Source organism: Euprymna scolopes, chromosome 2, assembly GCF_053919585.1.
Source record: "Euprymna scolopes isolate OS-2025 chromosome 2, ASM5391958v1, whole genome shotgun sequence".
NCBI lineage: Eukaryota > Metazoa > Mollusca > Cephalopoda > Sepiida > Sepiolidae > Euprymna > Euprymna scolopes.
In genome coordinates, this window is record NC_136483.1 from 106,266,871 (window position 1) to 106,287,166 (window position 20,296).

Sequence of the window (20,296 nt, forward strand, 5' to 3'; positions counted from 1 at the left end):
ATCTTGATCACGTTGTACAATGGGGAAAGGAGTGGCTGGTTACTTTTAATGCATCTAAAACCAAGCTTCTATCTTTACATCATCAGCTGTCTATAATATGGTTGTCTTCAAGTCCAACGTGAACAACTTTCTGATGAGCCGTTCCACTTAAGTTAACAAATTTACTGAACTTCCATTACTATCGATTACTATATTGTCCTTTTGACTACTGTACACTCTTTAACCCTTATCCTTGAGTGGCCTATCGGCCTTGATAAATGGTGACGCTTATGTAAAAAAAAAAAAAAAAAGTATACTTTGATAATTATGTTTCAGTTTGAAGAAATACGGTATGATAAAATTATTGGGTGTTCGTTCGCGCCTGACCTCCATAAAATGTAAATATGTCACAAAGTTTAACAAGGTTTTTTAAAAGGGGTGAGGGTCCACAATAACACTTTAACTTTAATCTTGACTCGCGTTAGCTTTTATTTATTTTTTTTAGTTAAATCATATTGTGTCGAATAAATTCACCTCATAAATTCATGTTCTTATTAAAGTGAAAGCCAAAAAAAAAGTCTGAACTTTAGACAATTCTCGACACAAATTTTGCATAACTCTGTTTTTTTCCTTCTCCACTTGCATGTGGCACTCTTTCGAAAATAGATAAATAGATAAATAATAAAACATAAGAACGTTACTTGTTATCATGTCAAAAGAAGGGAAAAATCCTGCATAAGTGATTACGTGTCTTTTTAAAAACATTTACATAACCTTTTTATTTTTATTTATATATCTGTTTAAGCTTTTTTTTTGTCAGTGTACTAGAAGGAATTCAGTTGATTATAACCCTTTCTGCATGTTTTTTACATTACAATAGTACAACCCTGAATCCGACGGTGCAATACTACACCGTTCAATACTGTAAAATTGAAACAAAGCTGTTCTGCTTGAAAAGGGCGCCATTTTCTTCTTATTCATATTTATATAGATTCTTTGCTTTAAAAAACTAAAGTAATTACGTGTTTACTTTTTTAATATCCCATTTTGCTGTTTTGGATTATTTTACTAAAGTAAGTAAAGCTTCATTATTCTTCAAAACTGTTTTTGCTTCTTTGTTTTTCGATATTTCGTTGATATTATTTAGTAAGAGTGTTTAGCAGAAAAGCCAACAAACGACTACCCGAAAAAATAAATATACAAGAAATAAATGTTACTATAGTCAATAAAAGTTCAGTTCATGTTTTTTTTTTTGTTTTTAAATAGTTTTTAATGCTCTTTACTTGAAATAATTTCAGCGAACCGAAATTAAAACGAAATTTGAGGCGATAACTACTTAAATGAATTTTTATATAAACTACACATGCCATAATCGAATATTCCTCAAGCACAAAATAACGGAAAACATTAAAATATGTTTATAAATATTCCTTACGTTGACAGAACTCTCTTAAATTGTTAACACAGAATGCTCAGGTGCCTCTCCTTCAAATTGAAAACGGGGCTCTCCATTTCAAAATCGCTGCCATTTTGATTTTTTTTTAAACCAATTCGTGAATTAAAAAAAAATTTTTTTTTTACAAACTACTTAAAAATACAAACCAATGAACTTTTCTACCAAAAAGTAACTTTTATTGATTATGGTAACATTTATTTCTTGTATATTTATATTATTATATATATAACATTTCCTCTTTGTAAGGAAACATAATTTTGTTGGTCACTACGAATGGAAACAAAGTTGATATAAAAAATATATATTTTCGCAAAAATTATCTTTACTTTCATCATATTTTGCTTAGGGTAAAATTTTTTACTATCAAAATCTATCTCTTTACAACCCCCTCCTTTTCATAACATATCATACTTTCATCAATCACAGTCCATTTTCTGTAGGCTGTTTTTGAACCCAGTCAACAACGGGTACTTCTGCTAGTATATATATATGTATATATATAACTGTTATTCACAGTCATCTATATGACGTGTGTATATACATGTGTTCATCTATATCGCCAAGTGTTGTGATCGTCTAATCTAAATTTCGTTGTGTGTGTATGTACGTTTAAATGCAGTTTGTGACGGAACAATAATATACATAAATACTTTTACAACACAAAGGATGAATAACACTTATTTGGGGTTTCACAATCTGTCCAATTGGGAACATATCTGGTTCATCTTTGGTCTTGTCTTGACGAAAAAGCTGCAATGGAAATTCTTCTCAAGAACGACAGAGCCTCAAGTTTTATTCCAAAGTATTTGTTCCCCCTTTTGGAAAGCTGCAACACTGGTCCTACATTTGATAGGTGTTTAACCTCTTGCTCCCCTGGGTGCTTTCAGCCATCACACCCGGTCAGCTCTTAAACTCTAACTCTTCCAAGTTCTAATTTCCACATATTTAGTTATTTATTTACGGTCTGTTATTCTCATCTTCATAGTTGTTTTTCTTTCAACACGTTTTAGCCAACTCATCCTTCAGGTGATGAATCGCAACAGGATAGAAATGCTGAGTCTTGTAACTTTATCCCCACCAATTACTGGCTTCTGTAGTAGTTGTCGTCTCACCACTTTTGGGCCAACTAAACCTTTGGCCTGCTCCGGGTAAGACTGAAACAGACAATGCTCACCTGGAACTATAAAGATTCAACACTTCTATCCACTGTGCCCCAGGCCCCGAACTACAGCTACAACTATGGAAGGCAATAATTGCTAGGAAATACAGTTACGAGACTCAGCATTCCTATCCAATCACTTTAAGAAGGCCAGAGGAATAGTTGGCCGAAACGTGGTGAAACAACAACAACAACTATGAAGATGAGGATAACAGTCCACAAATAGATAAATAAATAACGCAAATGAATCATCTCAAAGGATTCCAATAAAAATAATATATAATTTCCGCGTATCTCAAAAAGACCATCTCCTTCTCTAAATGACGTTATCAACGTCACTAAGATAATCACCGGATATTTTAACATGTCATTATTTCTAAGTTGTCAACTAAGTTGTTATGATAACATTTTTAAGCTAACATTCCTGGTAACTATTAAATATAAATAAATATGTACATATTTTGATTATTCTAAAACATATTTTAGTTGAAAAAACATTGACATTCCCTAGTAGGTGCGCCTAAGATGATTAACAATAAGCTCAAAGAATGAGAAGGCAAAGCCTGAGAGAGAGGACCTCTTAGATAAAGCCATACCTTAGTCAACAGGAAACAAACTATCTTAACAATGACTTACACTCTGCTGGCTTTGGAACTGAGGGAAAACCCATGACTAACACTTTATCAATATTTATCTTCATCTGACAGCAGGATGATTTGATACTAGGAAAGTGGGATTTGAAGAGCCAGCATCCTAGAGTAAGAGCACTCTGGTCTGTAGAAAAAGCCAAGCCAACCCAGTCAGCATTCCTCAGTAAGGGCGCCCCTGGCGATTCCCAAAGAATGAGAAAGCAAAGCCTGAGAGTGTGGACCTCTTAGAACTACACAGGACCAAAGCCATACTTGTCAAGTTGGGACAAGCCATCTCAATAATAGCCTATACTCTATTGGCTTTGGTGTTAAGGAAAACCCCTCATCTATGACGTTATTATTATCATTGTCACTTCGCTTATGTTGCCCTTAAGACCTCACATTCCATGAGCGATGTTTCTGACAAAGAAAAAAGAACTGCTGTTTTCTGGGTTGGAATCTAATTATGTAACACTTATTGTTAGCGAGTTTTTGACCTAGAAGTAATATTATTTTCATAGTTCTTTACATCAAGTGGTTTTATGTCTTGTCTCAAACAATTTCCATAATATATATATATATATATATATATATATATACTAGCATGGGTACCCAGCGTTGCCTGGGTTGACATGAAGTTCTGTTTGAAACACGCCTGCTATACTAACTATTCTCATCATGGGTAACGTGAATACCCCCACAACAATTTCAAAAATCAAAGAACGGATAAAAACATGTAAATGTAATCGTCCCCAAAAAGAAGTATCTGATACCCTCTCCAGCAGATATTTCGGCAGAAGGGATCACTGTCCTAAGAAATCTCACGATTTTGTGAACCTAAAAAAATGACGTTTATAAACATTAATGCATGCGTTTATTTTTTATTTTGGTAAATGTGAAGTTTAGCGGCGTAAATTATTTGCCAGAAAAAATATATAAAAACTATTTATTTTTATATAAAACACATTATTAGATTCAAAAGCTGAAATAAAACCAGAAAAAAAATTTCATTTTTTATTATTTTTTATCATTTATATCTTATTATTCGAGGCTGCTATATTGCTTTTAAAATTTGGCCTTTCTAAGGTTTGGCAGATTTAAGCTTTTTAAACTCTTTCATGAACTATGTTTTTGGCCGCCATATTTTTTTTTTTTTGTAATGAAAGAGCGTAAAAAGGCCAAATTTGGCCTTAAAAAAGCCAATCTGTCAAACTTTTAGTCTAATAGAAAATGATAAAATGCATAAAAAAATATTTTTTTTTGTTTTATTTCAGCCTTTGGGTCTAATAATGTTTTATATAAAAATAAATAGTTTTTATAATTTTTTTGTCTGTCAAATAATTTACGTTGATAAACTACACATTTACCTTTATTTTTTGTAAGGCAACCTTTTTTACTGGCTTTTTTTTTTTTTTTTTTTGTAAATAAAGGAAATTTTCGATTTACTTTTTTTAGGGGCTTTTCGATTTGCTTTTTATTTGTCGTTTTATGTTTATAATGTAATCCGCCCCCCCCCCCATTATTAAATTGTTAGGTGAAAGTAGAGAATGGTCTCATAAAAAATAATTAAATTTATCTTTATTTTATATTTCAATGTAATCCCCCCCCCACACCAGAAAAAACAAATTGTATTTGTCAGATTTTGCCTTCCTCCGCAATCGCCAAACTTGAAAAAATACTAAAGGTGACATGTCTCATTGAACGCTTGGTGGCTAAAAAAAATAGGTGCTCATTTTATGTTAAATTTATATAGAAAAGTGATCCCCCACTCTAACATGTTATTATTTTTTTTTTTCAAAATTTCTTCTCATAGTATTTATAAAAGCTGTTTAAATGTATTAGGCTGAAAAAAAGTAGATCTCTATTTTTTTTTTTTTTAGGTGTTAAACGCCGCTGAGTCACGTCATATAAAGTTAGCTTTTTAATTAGAACATTAAGTTTGTAATAGATGAAATTAACTCGAAAAAAGGTAAAAAAGGTGTAAATTGTGGAATTTAGAGGGGGGGCAGTAGATCTTAATTTTTTTTAGGTATTAAATGATGCTCCGTTTAAGATATAAAATAAAACAAACAAATCAAATCTGATCAGTTTTTTTCGTAAATGTATTTTCTTTTTGAATGTTAAAAAAAAAACAATAAAAGCCAAACATTTTTCTATCTACACGGAATTATTTTTCCAGCTAGAACCTTAATGAAATTACCAAATGATATTTGGTGAATGTTGTTTTTTTTATGGATAGCATCTAGAGGCAAATAAATCTAAAAAAAATTTAAAAAAAAAGGTCGCTCTGTTGGAAATATTAATTCCAAAATAAATTCAATTAAATATATTATCAATATAATTGTTGTTTAAAATTTATTAAATAACAATTTTAAATAGAACACTTAAAATAATTCTCTCACTAAAACATTAACTAAGATACTGCTATTTAGTAAAATCGATTTTTCTTAATGTCATATGCAAATAAGGTGATCTCTTAATTGTATATTTTTTCAAGTATAATACTATATATAGAAATAAATGAAAGATTAAAGTAAGACACGTTTGGTATATATTAATCAAATTGTGAACAGACAGGAATACGAATTTATATATATATATATATATATATATATATATATATATATATATATATATATATATATATATATATATATATATATATATATATATATATATATATATATATATATATAATTTTTGACAGAATATCTTCTTGTCCATCTCAAGAGCTACCATTCAATAGCACTTGAAGCAAGTGCACTGGGAAACTCTTTTAAAATTAAACATGGCTTTCAATTCAAAATGTTTTTCTTTTCAAACATAACGTCTAAACTGAGTTTTTGACCTTGAAGTAATATTATTTTTCTTACTTTTTTACATCAAGTGACCCGACCGATTTCCATAGAAAAAAATATATATCTGTATAAATAATAATTTTTGACTAAATATCTTATTGTCCATCTCAAGAACCACCATTCAATAGCTCTTGAGACAAGTGCACTCGTTTGGATTTTAAAACCGGATTCTCGAAAACGGAATAGAATTAATAGTTATTGAAATAAACATGGTTTATTTATTTTCTACACTTTAAAAAAAATCACATATTTGTATTGTATGTGACATGTCATGAATATACTTACTTGTACATTTTTAGCGACCACGTGACTTTACACGTGACTTTTGTAATGAACAGGAGAGATGAACGCCTTGTAAAAATATGGGGAGTTCGTTCAACAAGTAATGCCCCTGACCCATTTCTTATAGCAGTAGAGCAACGAAACTTGACACAGTTATTAATACGTAGGAACCACCCAGAGTTACACATTTCTCTCACCGTTTAATGCAGCTCTAGAGACTGTTTTGGTAGCACATTCCAGGTTGGTCCGCCAACCATGGCGTGACTTCGGAAATCAAAGCTGTATCATCTGGGGAATTCTTTGTTATAATATTTTTGATATAATATAATGGTATGATTCAGGAAAATTGGAAAGTTCTGTTCATCCACACTGGCGATAGGAACTGACCAATCAAATGGAGCCATGTTCTGCTAGCAACAAATCAGAAACTGGAGTCACTCCATAAAAATACTAGATCTGTTAGAATTCCCGCACATAATTTTTGTGTCTACACGAGAAAGATCTTTGTTCTTTGTCTGCAAAAAGTCTAAGACTTATACATATTAGCTACCCAATGAAAACTCTGTTTTTCATCTCAGGACTTATACAGATTAGCTACTCATTTGGAAACTCTTAAAATTAAACATGGCTTTCAATTCCAAATGCTTTCATTTTCAAACACAACGTCTTAGCTGGAAGTAGGTAAAAATTAGACGGTGCAAGGTCAGGAAATGGGAGAGGGTTTCATAGGCACATGCGTGTGCTTCTGATCTGGTGACATGCGTATTGTGAACCAAAGCGTTGTCTTGCTCAAGGAGAATACCTTTGCTGCTGTTGCCTCTTGATTTGGTAGATTTGTATGCATATCTTTGTCGCCATTGACATGGGAAAACGATGTGATTCAAACACTAAGTCATAACGGATTTCAATGCTGGTCAAGGTAACGCCGAATTGTGAAGTGTCTATCTTAAACGACCGGATAGAATTAATAGTTATTGAAATGAACAGGATTTCTTTATTCTCTACGCATATTTGCATTGTATGTGATGAACAGTCATGAATATTTTATGTCCTAACTTGTACGTTTTTAGCGACCACGTGTTTACATGTAACTTGCAATGGACGGGAAGAGCGTCAGTGCAGGCGAGACATATCTGGTTATGCAAATCATTCGTTTTGCACGATGAATGATGTGAAAACAATCCTGCAACAAATCGAGTTATTTGAATGAGTTGTTTTCTAAGTTCAATAAAAAGAGAAACAAGTGGGCGAAGACGGTGACTAAGTCATTGACGATGTGGTGAATCTATGTAACGTCGGTGGTCGGTGGGATACCAATATTTATGGTGTGTCTATCAAATGTGGAACATTTGGTCAAGATCAAAGTGTAGTATCTGTTCCGGCAGATACTGCACTTAAGATAATTTGTACCAGTCAATGGAGGGGAAACCCTCTATACTGGGACAATTATTATTTTTGGTAACCAGAGTGACCCCTTTTAGGGGAGCTGGTTTTTACCTCACATTAAAAACGGCCTTGTGCCTAATTTGCTCAGTGGGGGAGCAAATAAATACCATCTGTTCCGGCAGATACTGCACTTAAGATAATTTGTACCAGTCAATGGAGGGGAAACCCTCTATACTGGGACAATTATTATTTTTGGTAACCAGAGTGACCCCTTTTAGGGGAGCTGGTTTTTACCTCACATTAAAAACGGCCTTGTGCCTAATTTGCTCAGTGGGGGAGCAAATAAACACCATCTGTTCCGGCAGATACTGCAAGCTATGACTAGCTAGGACTAGCTATGACTAGCAAAGACCAGATGTGGGGGCAACCCCACATGCCTGACCATTAACCAGCTCCCATTTCCCACCTCTCGGGAGCTGGTCCCCTTTTTCCCTTCCCCCTCCCTTCACTCCTCACATTAAAAATCGGCCTTGTGCCTAATTTGCTCGGTGGGGGAGCAAATAAATACCATCTGTTCCGGCAGATGCTGCACTTAAGATAATTTGTACCAGTCAATGGAGGGGAAACCCTCTATACTGGGACAATTATTATTTTTGGTAACCAGAGTGACCCCTTTTAGGGGAGCTGGTTTTTACCTCACATTAAAAACGGCCTTGTGCCTAATTTGCTCAGTGGGGGAGCAAATAAATACCATCTGTTCCGGCAGATGCTGCAAGCTATGACTAGCTATGACTAGCAAAGACCAGATGTGGGGGCAACCCCACATGCCTGACCATTAACCAGCTCCCATTTCCCACCTCTCGGGAGCTGGTCCCCTTTTTCCCTTCCCCCTCCCTTCACTCCTCACATTAAAAATCGGCCTTGTGCCTAATTTGCTCGGTGGGGGAGCAAATAAACACCATCTGTTCCGGCAGATACTGCAAGCAAAGACCATATGTGGGGGAAACCCCACATATAAGACCTTGGTCAATGTAGGGGCAACCCTTCATACCAATTGTCACTATCCAGCTCCCCTACTCCCCGGGGAGTTGGTCCCCATTTCCCCTTCACTCCTCACATTAAAAATCGGCCTTGTGCCTAATTTGCTCAGTGGGGGAGCAAATAAATACCATCTGTTCCGGCAGATACTGCACTTAAGATAATTTGTACCAGTCAATGGAGGGGAAACCCTCTATACTGGGACAATTATTATTTTTGGTAACCAGAGTGCCCCCTGTTTGCCTACTTTTAGGGGAGCTGGTTTTTACCTCACATTAAAAACGGCCTTGTGCCTAATTTGCTCAGTGGGGGAGCAAATAAATACCATCTGTTCCGGCAGATACTGCACTTAAGATAATTTGTACCAGTCAATGGAGGGGAAACCCTCTATACTGGGACAATTATTATTTTTGGTAACCAGAGTGACCCCTTTTAGGGGAGCTGGTTTTTACCTCACATTAAAAACGGCCTTGTGCCTAATTTGCTCAGTGGGGGAGCAAATAAATACCATCTGTTCCGGCAGATACTGCACTTAAGATAATTTGTACCAGTCAATGGAGGGGAAACCCTCTATACTGGGACAATTATTATTTTTGGTAACCAGAGTGCCCCCTTTTTGCCTACTTTTAGGGGAGCTGGTTTTTACCTCACATTAAAAACGGCCTTGTGCCTAATTTGCTCAGTGGGGGAGCAAATAAATACCATCTGTTCCGGCAGATACTGCACTTAAGATAATTTGTACCAGTCAATGGAGGGGAAACCCTCTATACTGGGACAATTATTATTTTTGGTAACCAGAGTGACCCCTTTTAGGGGAGCTGGTTTTTACCTCACATTAAAAACGGCCTTGTGCCTAATTTGCTCAGTGGGGGAGCAAATAAATACCATCTGTTCCGGCAGATACTGCACTTAAGATAATTTGTACCAGTCAATGGAGGGGAAACCCTCTATACTGGGACAATTATTATTTTTGGTAACCAGAGTGACCCCTTTTAGGGGAGCTGGTTTTTACCTCACATTAAAAACGGCCTTGTGCCTAATTTGCTCAGTGGGGGAGCAAATAAATACCATCTGTTCCGGCAGATACTGCACTTAAGATAATTTGTACCAGTCAATGGAGGGGAAACCCTCTATACTGGGACAATTATTATTTTTGGTAACCAGAGTGCCCCCTGTTTGCCTACTTTTAGGGGAGCTGGTTTTTACCTCACATTAAAAACGGCCTTGTGCCTAATTTGCTCAGTGGGGGAGCAAATAAATACCATCTGTTCCGACAGATACTGCACTTAAGATAATTTGTACCAGTCAATGGAGGGGAAACCCTCTATACTGGGACAATTATTATTTTTGGTAACCAGAGTGCCCCCTTTTTGCGTACTTTTAGGGGAGCTGGTTTTTACCTCACATTAAAAACGGCCTTGTGCCTAATTTGCTCAGTGGGGGAGCAAATAAATACCATCTGTTCCGACAGATACTGCAAGCTATGACTAGCTATGACTAGCAAAGACCAGATGTGGGGGCAACCCCACATGCCTGACCTTTAACCAGCTCCCATTTCCCACCTCTCGGGAGCTGGTCCCCTTTTTCCCTTCCCCCTCCCTTCACTCCTCACATTAAAAATCGGCCTTGTGCCTAATTTGCTTGGTGGGGGAGCAAATAAATACCATCTGTTCCGGCAGATACTGCAAGCTATGACTAGCAAAGACCAGATGTGGGGGCAACCCCACATGCCTGACCTTTAACCAGCTCCCATTTCCCACCTCTCGGGAGCTGGTCCCCTTTTTCCCTTCCCCCTCCCTTCACTCCTCACATTAAAAATTAGCCTTGTGCCTAATTTGCTCGGTGGGGGAGCAAATAAATACCAACTGTTCCGACAGATACTGCAAGCTATGACTAGCTATGACTAGCAAAGACCAGATGTGAGGGCAACCCCACATGCCTGACCTTTAACCAGCTCCCATTTCCCACCTCTCGGGAGCTGGTCCCCTTTTTCCCTTCCCCCTCCCTTCACTCCTCACATTAAAAATCGGCCTTGTGCCTAATTTGCTCGGTGGGGGACCAAATAAATACCATCTGTTCCGGCAGATACTGCAAGCTATGACTAGCAAAGACCAGATGTGGGGGCAACCCCACATGCCTGACCTTTAACCAGCTCCCATTTCCCACCTCTCGGGAGCTGGTCCCCTTTTTCCCTTCCCCCTCCCTTCACTCCTCACATTAAAAATCGGCCTTGTGCCTAATTTGCTCGGTGGGGGAGCAAATAAATACCATCTGTTCCGGCAGATACTGCAAGCTATGACTAGCTAGGACTAGCTATGACTAGCAAAGACCAGATGTGGGGGCAACCCCACATGCCTGACCTTTAACCAGCTCCCATTTCCCACCTCTCGGGAGCTGGTCCCCTTTTTCCCTTCCCCCTCCCTTCACTCCTCACATTAAAAATTGGCCTTGTGCCTTATTTGCTCGGTGGGGGAGCAAATAAATACCATCTGTTCCGGCAGATACTGCAAGCTATGACTAGCTAGGACTAGCTATGACTAGCAAAGACCAGATGTGGGGGCAACCCCACATGCCTGACCATTAACAAGCTCCCATTTCCCACCTCTCGGGAGCTGGTCCCCTTTTTCCCTTCCCCCTCCCTTCACTCCTCACATTAAAAATCGGCCTTGTGCCTAATTTGCTCGGTGGGGGAGCAAATAAATACCATCTGTTCCGGCAGATGCTGCACTTAAGATAATTTGTACCAGTCAATGGAGGGGAAACCCTCTATACTGGGACAATTATTATTTTTGGTAACCAGAGTGACCCCTTTTAGGGGAGCTGGTTTTTACCTCACATTAAAAACGGCCTTGTGCCTAATTTGCTCAGTGGGGGAGCAAATAAATACCATCTGTTCCGGCAGATGCTGCAAGCTATGACTAGCTATGACTAGCAAAGACCAGATGTGGGGGCAACCCCACATGCCTGACCATTAACCAGCTCCCATTTCCCACCTCTCGGGAGCTGGTCCCCTTTTTCCCTTCCCCCTCCCTTCACTCCTCACATTAAAAATCGGCCTTGTGCCTAATTTGCTCGGTGGGGGAGCAAATAAACACCATCTGTTCCGGCAGATACTGCAAGCAAAGACCATATGTGGGGGAAACCCCACATATAAGACCTTGGTCAATGTAGGGGCAACCCTTCATACCAATTGTCACTATCCAGCTCCCCTACTCCCCGGGGAGTTGGTCCCCATTTCCCCTTCACTCCTCACATTAAAAATCGGCCTTGTGCCTAATTTGCTCAGTGGGGGAGCAAATAAATACCATCTGTTCCGGCAGATACTGCACTTAAGATAATTTGTACCAGTCAATGGAGGGGAAACCCTCTATACTGGGACAATTATTATTTTTGGTAACCAGAGTGACCCCTTTTAGGGGAGCTGGTTTTTACCTCACATTAAAAACGGCCTTGTGCCTAATTTGCTCAGTGGGGGAGCAAATAAATACCATCTGTTCCGGCAGATACTGCACTTAAGATAATTTGTACCAGTCAATGGAGGGGAAACCCTCTATACTGGGACAATTATTATTTTTGGTAACCAGAGTGCCCCCTTTTTGCCTACTTTTAGGGGAGCTGGTTTTTACCTCACATTAAAAACGGCCTTGTGCCTAATTTGCTCAGTGGGGGAGCAAATAAATACCATCTGTTCCGGCAGATACTGCACTTAAGATAATTTGTACCAGTCAATGGAGGGGAAACCCTCTATACTGGGACAATTATTATTTTTGGTAACCAGAGTGACCCCTTTTAGGGGAGCTGGTTTTTACCTCACATTAAAAACGGCCTTGTGCCTAATTTGCTCAGTGGGGGAGCAAATAAATACCATCTGTTCCGGCAGATACTGCACTTAAGATAATTTGTACCAGTCAATGGAGGGGAAACCCTCTATACTGGGACAATTATTATTTTTGGTAACCAGAGTGACCCCTTTTAGGGGAGCTGGTTTTTACCTCACATTAAAAACGGCCTTGTGCCTAATTTGCTCAGTGGGGGAGCAAATAAATACCATCTGTTCCGGCAGATACTGCACTTAAGATAATTTGTACCAGTCAATGGAGGGGAAACCCTCTATACTGGGACAATTATTATTTTTGGTAACCAGAGTGACCCCTTTTAGGGGAGCTGGTTTTTACCTCACATTAAAAACGGCCTTGTGCCTAATTTGCTCGGTGGGGGAGCAAATAAATACCATCTGTTCCGGCAGATACTGCACTTAAGATAATTTGTACCAGTCAATGGAGGGGAAACCCTCTATACTGGGACAATTATTATTTTTGGTAACCAGAGTGCCCCCTGTTTGCCTACTTTTAGGGGAGCTGGTTTTTACCTCACATTAAAAACGGCCTTGTGCCTAATTTGCTCAGTGGGGGAGCAAATAAATACCATCTGTTCCGACAGATACTGCACTTAAGATAATTTGTACCAGTCAATGGAGGGGAAACCCTCTATACTGGGACAATTATTATTTTTGGTAACCAGAGTGCCCCCTTTTTGCGTACTTTTAGGGGAGCTGGTTTTTACCTCACATTAAAAACGGCCTTGTGCCTAATTTGCTCAGTGGGGGAGCAAATAAATACCATCTGTTCCGACAGATACTGCAAGCTATGACTAGCTATGACTAGCAAAGACCAGATGTGGGGGCAACCCCACATGCCTGACCTTTAACCAGCTCCCATTTCCCACCTCTCGGGAGCTGGTCCCCTTTTTCCCTTCCCCCTCCCTTCACTCCTCACATTAAAAATCGGCCTTGTGCCTAATTTGCTTGGTGGGGGAGCAAATAAATACCATCTGTTCCGGCAGATACTGCAAGCTATGACTAGCAAAGACCAGATGTGGGGGCAACCCCACATGCCTGACCTTTAACCAGCTCCCATTTCCCACCTCTCGGGAGCTGGTCCCCTTTTTCCCTTCCCCCTCCCTTCACTCCTCACATTAAAAATTAGCCTTGTGCCTAATTTGCTCGGTGGGGGAGCAAATAAATACCATCTGTTCCGACAGATACTGCAAGCTATGACTAGCTATGACTAGCAAAGACCAGATGTGAGGGCAACCCCACATGCCTGACCTTTAACCAGCTCCCATTTCCCACCTCTCAGGAGCTGGTCCCCTTTTTCCCTTCCCCCTCCCTTCACTCCTCACATTAAAAATCGGCCTTGTGCCTAATTTGCTCGGTGGGGGACCAAATAAATACCATCTGTTCCGGCAGATACTGCAAGCTATGACTAGCAAAGACCAGATGTGGGGGCAACCCCACATGCCTGACCTTTAACCAGCTCCCATTTCCCACCTCTCGGGAGCTGGTCCCCTTTTTCCCTTCCCCCTCCCTTCACTCCTCACATTAAAAATCGGCCTTGTGCCTAATTTGCTCGGTGGGGGAGCAAATAAATACCATCTGTTCCGGCAGATACTGCAAGCTATGACTAGCTAGGACTAGCTATGACTAGCAAAGACCAGATGTGGGGGAAACCCCACATGCCTGACCTTTAACCAGCTCCCATTTCCCACCTCTCGGGAGCTGGTCCCCTTTTTCCCTTCCCCCTCCCTTCACTCCTCACATTAAAAATTGGCCTTGTGCCTTATTTGCTCGGTGGGGGAGCAAATAAATACCATCTGTTCCGGCAGATACTGCAAGCTATGACTAGCTATGACTAGCAAAGACCAGATGTGGGGGCAACCCCACATGCCTGACCTTTAACCAGCTCCCATTTCCCACCTCTCGGGAGCTGGTCCCCTTTTTCCCTTCCCCCTCCCTTCACTCCTCACATTAAAAATTGGCCTTGTGCCTAATTTGCTAGGTGGGGGAGCAAATAAATACCATCTGTTCTTCAGATGCTGCACTTCCATTTCTTGTTCTCTTTCGGTGGAGGATCAGTCCTTCACGACTGAGAAAATTTTTTATTTTTGCACCTTTTCTCCACGTTAAAAAACGACCCTGGTGTCTAACTCTGTCGTGTGGGGAGGCATTGTAAATAGGTACCACTTTATGTGGCATGGACCATGGCAGTGATAGGACCATTTTTGGACGATAATTACAGTCTTTGAGTATTACCAAGAACCACGGTATTTAATATAAATTGGATAAAAAATTTTTTGTAATTTTTTGGGTCATCGCTAATTAAGTCCTAGAGGCCACTCCAGGATAAGGATCAATAAGCATTAGATCGACGGTGATACAACGCCATGATGGTTAGTAATGATGGCACTTGGATATGGTTTAATTATATAAGAGGGCGGCTCAACAAGAACTTATTTACATTAGATTTGAAAATATTCAGCTGGAAAGCAGCACCACGGTATTTTATTCCACAGGGGCAGTTCTAGGAAAGAAACTCTGCTCATGGAATTTTTTAGACATAAATATTGGTTCCACCCGACGTTAAATAGGTGCACCATATCGTCAACCACTTAGTCATCGTCATCGTCCTCGTGAAGGAAATTGTCGACAGTTGTTGTATGAAAGTTTTAGAGGGTAGGGGGCATATATTGAAACTCAGGCGAGCACCTGCCATAAAAGTAACGATAGAACATAGATAGACTTCATGTTATTCCTTTGCTATAATTTAACTATATAATATATACGAAAATGTATGCATTTTAAACTGAAAATAAAAGTTATTTTCAGTTAATAAATGTTCGTTCACGTAAATTCGTGTTTGATGAAGAAAGTTAGGTTAGTAATCACAAATCCAAATGTTCATAGTGTGAATAATATATACGTGTAAGTAATATAGGTATGTGAGTATTTGGCAGCGTGGCATTGTGTATGTGTGTTGGTTTACCCTGTTCATGTTAGGGCGTGTATAGCGGTGCATGAGCTGATGAAGGCTTATATGTGAATCATTAAAGATTGCTTTTTGCCTCAAAGGATGTTAAGCATACATTCTTGCGTTCAGTGTGGTGCGCTATAAAAATCTCTCTCTCTCTTATTTGTTTTTATTTTCTCGTCTTATAGAGGTTTCTAAGTTCACACTGGCTTCTTACTTTTACATAGACGTGTTACTTTGGGGGTTTAAAACGATTTCCATTGGTTGAAAATATTTTGAGTTAACACGTTTCTATGAAAGCTAACTTGCCTTTAGGGGCAAAGAAAAGAACGCATTCAAACGAAACAGACAAAGAAAGAAGGTTGCAATTAGAGCTGGTTGCTTTCTAGCTTTCGTTTGTCACTACAATGACACTGACTAAAAACCTGGGTGTGCAATAATTTAATAATTTGCCTGCATTTGTTTTTATTCTGTCCGACTTGTAATGACCACTTTATTTGGCCAAAACAAATCTCCGGAAGAGACATTTCATAGCAATCATCGTTTTCAATACGCATGCGTTTGAAGTACGTGTAAAGACACAATGTTGTGATTTGCCCATTCACATACATGTGATAAAAGACTATGTTATGCATCGCGCGTAGCGATACAACAAATAGTACGGAACATTGTGGAACTCGGCTATATACGCTTTTGCACGCGTAAATCAAACCAGTTCAGGATGCAGTACCATGAGTAAGCAACTCGCTGTCCGACTTCGTCATTGTGCGACGTAAAAACACGGCTGCGTGGCGCGCGTATCGTACCCCTAAATTCTCATCATGGAAAGCACCATATTCAACGAGGATTAATTCTTTTTAACAAGTTATTTCGAGTTGCTATTTTCATATGTAATGAACGCGCGCGCACACACACACACACACACACACACACACACACACACACACAAGACGCTTACATGTTTTAATGACTATTTTCTTTCAAAATAACCACGTGTTTTCTCTCAAAATGAAAATTCATAATCACGAACTTTTTGCCTTTTCTACGAGACACTCATAGACACAAAGACTGTTTAATGAACATTTGTTGCAAAAACCTTGACGTTGAAATAATTTGGATTACTTTTTCTTAAACCTTGCCACATCTGGGCAGGAGCTACTAGAAGCAGCTTATCCTGCCTTGACAGAGTACAAAATAGACTTTGTAACTTAGTGGGGGATGCCCTTTTCTCTTCTCTGCAACCTCTTTCCTACAAAAGGGACGTTGTAAGCCTGTCTTTTTTATCGTTATTTCCATGGCAAGTGCTCGTCTGAGCTCCAATCTCTGATCTCCCTCGCCAATCTTTCTCGAAAAACACCCGTCTAGCTGAAACCACTGTCAATAACTTTCCCTACTCTTTAACTGTGCCTAAATCAAAACGTAGATTCCATGAACAAAGTTTTTTTTCTTAGAACTGCACGACTGTGGAACTCTCTTCCGTTTGACTGTTTCCCAGCTGACTATAACTTGATTATCTTCAAGTCCAACATAAACAAATTCTTGATGAACCGCCCCCTTAAGTAAGACACTTTATCAAACCTCCAATACTAATGATTACTACGATATTATCCTATTGATTACTGTACACTTAATAACCCTTATCCTCGAGGGGCCTCAGGGCCTTGATAAGTGGTGACTCCTATGTAATAAAAAAAAATGTGAATAAATGTTGTTATTTTATTCCAGTACAGAGATCTCGAGTTTTTTGTTGGATGTAGTTATTTTTCCAAAGTTTTTAAATTTATATGGGTGTGGATGTGACTCAGGGGAAGTCGGAGATCTCGTGAAATTCATCTTTAACAGTCCCAGTGATACTCTACCACTTTCAATTTATAGATATCCCTGCACCTGCAACCATGATCTCTAATATCGACGGATCTCGACTGCGAATTAGTGAATGTCGACTTACAAACCACAGTCCTATATCTGCGGACTCCGCCGTGAGTCCTATAGACTCATAATCTCTATATAAATAAAATGAACTCATTTTTTCCCGTCGGATTTTGACCTTAATAGGATTAAAAATCAAGATATTTCATGCAAATATAATATGCACAAACGGCAGAACAATATCTGAGGTGTGTTATAGGCTTATTATTTCTCAAATTCCTCGATAATCTTAGATTTCTATACTTTTTCTGCTGAGAAGTCACGGCCAAAATCGGTTAAGATCAATGGAAGTGGTAAAATATTTTCTCTCTAATAAATTCCTCCTCCCCCTGCCACCACTTAACACCGTTTGGGGATCGTTCACAAGGAACAGTTGAGAAGAGAACACCGGTTTGGCTTCGTAGTTTTTTTCATGTGAAGTTATTTAAAATCACTAAACTAAGCTGCAGTGCTCTGTGGCGTAGTGGTTAGCGTGCTGGACAAGTCACATTATATTTTCACGTTCGCGCCGACCTACCGTAGTCGTTTTTTTTTTTTTTTTCCTAAACAACTGGAATGGACTTTTCTTCGTGGCCGAACTGTTAACGCTGCAGATGTTTTTTTTTTTCACACTTTATTTTCCTACTTTTACTCATGACTCCGGGTTTGATCCTTCCTACTTACCTACCATAACGTTTTTTAAAACTCCCCCCCGTCCCGGAAACAAACACTCGGGCAACGCCGGGTACCCCCGCTAGTAAATAATAAAGAGTGTTATTTTTTGGTTTCTCAGCCAACCGAATTCGAAGAAGGATAACTTTTATATGCAAAATTATTTTTTTATTTTATCTCTATATATATAAAGTTAGATATGTGTATATGTTTATATATTTGTATGCACAAGATTTAATCCCAAACTAATTTACTGATCATTATGAATTTAGGAACACATATACTATGTGCTATATTTAGTTTAATTTACTTTTATGCAAAGGATTTGTGTGGAATTTTAAAAATAGGTATTAGGCATCAATTAAAAATATTCCCGAAATTTCATTTTTTTAGTATTTAATGGTTTTTCGGCACAATCTCATATTTGAAAATTCAGACATTTTAAATTTGTAATGAACTTGATCCATAGTCATTAGACACGAATTAAGCATGATTTCTTAAATTTTAATTTCTGTATTAAGACTCCTTAAGCTTGAGCCTTAAATTTTAGACATTTTCTTGAATCAAAATCATGCAATGGATTTTGATAAAATTTGGAATAAAAACATAATGTTTTGTTACATTATATATTTGTTTTGATCTTTGTATGGAGAGATAAAAGTGGTGAAAAACTGTTCTATTTGGGGGGAATTCATTTTACGGGTATTTTTCTAGTTGCGTATAATTATTTTATTTACAACAAGTAATTCGTTTTTGTTTTGTTTTTAAATAGTATTTGCTTATTTAACACATAAAATTATCTTGTCAAATTTTCAAAGACAGACCCAAATAGCATTTAAGCTGACAAAGAGGATAGAAATAAAGCACACAAAGAGGATAGAAGTAAAAAGATTTCTCTTTTCTTGAAAATGGTCATGAACTGTACTTTTTGAAACGTCCAACTTTTGTGCGAGTGTTCTAGTTGTGATATCTGGATTTTCTTCAATTTTTGCCTTCAAAGCATCAATACCAAATTTTGATGGTCTTCCACTGCTGTTTCCCATTTTGAATTTTGCAAACCATTTCCGAACTGTTGATTCTCCTATAGCATTGTCAACATACACTTTATAAATCTATTTGAAAGTTTTATAGCAGCAGTTTCTCCTTTTTTGAAAGAAAAAGAGCATAAATACCCGAACATGAAATTTGTTGCAATCCATTTTCTTGTAATGACGGATATCTGAAAATAAATAAATTCGAAAAATTTTGTCAGCAATAGAAAAGATATTCCTAAATTTCATCTATGATTTAAGTGAACAATTTATAGGCTTGTTAAGAGTCTTCAAAAACCTGTACCTTTAAAATGCTAAGGACTTTACGTACAACCTAATAGATTATATTTCTCTTAGTCTGTCGGTCCATTTCACCTTTTCTAGGTACTATTAGGCTGATCTGGCTGAAATTTTGTATGGATCTTGGTTATGATAAGGTGCAGGCTCAACATGATTATGCTGTAAGACTAATATGGATTAGTCACTACGATACTACGTTTACTTTAGAAGTTTTCTCGGAAACTAATAGGCCGATCTCGTTGAAATCGTGTATAAACCTTTGTTATGATAAGATGGACTGAATTAAGTATTATGGTATCCATTCGATGCACAGTTAGGGATCATTAAGGATTAATAGGGATTAGTCACCATATATTTATCACCATATTTACTTTATAAGTTTGGCAAAGAGCACTCATTCTAAGTCAATAAGCTATAACTTTTGCCCGTTTTTAATGGGCTAAAAAGTCTTAATCGCATAAAAATAAAAATCAGCAAGTGGGATAACTCATGTTAAATGGAAGGATATAATAAGAATTGTCTACTTTAAATTGGAAAAACTTGCAAACAAATAAAACTATCAGGTCATCCCATAAGTTCTGTGCAAATTTTTACCTTTGTTTTTAAATTGAACAAAAGTTTCAAAATATTGTGTAATTTTTTATATTTTTATATTTAGATGCTAAAATGCATCTAAATATAAATGCATCTAAATATAAATGCATCTAAATATAAATAATATAATGATTACATTTTTATTTTAAAGAATGATAAAATTTAAATTTGCTTGATTACAACCCTACTAACATGGAA

General features: G+C 37.9%; 1 long non-coding RNA gene across 1 annotated transcript in view; it reads right to left on the reverse strand.

Moving 5' to 3' along the window:
• The window catches only part of LOC145294016 (uncharacterized), a 38,312-nt gene extending 18,660 nt beyond the window's left edge, over positions 1 to 19,652 (reverse strand). The window contains exon 1 of the long non-coding RNA XR_013869804.1: positions 19,346 to 19,652. This is a non-coding gene — a long non-coding RNA (uncharacterized LOC145294016). The remainder of the gene's footprint in view (positions 1 to 19,345) is intronic.
• Between the last annotated feature and the right edge of the window lie 644 nt (positions 19,653 to 20,296).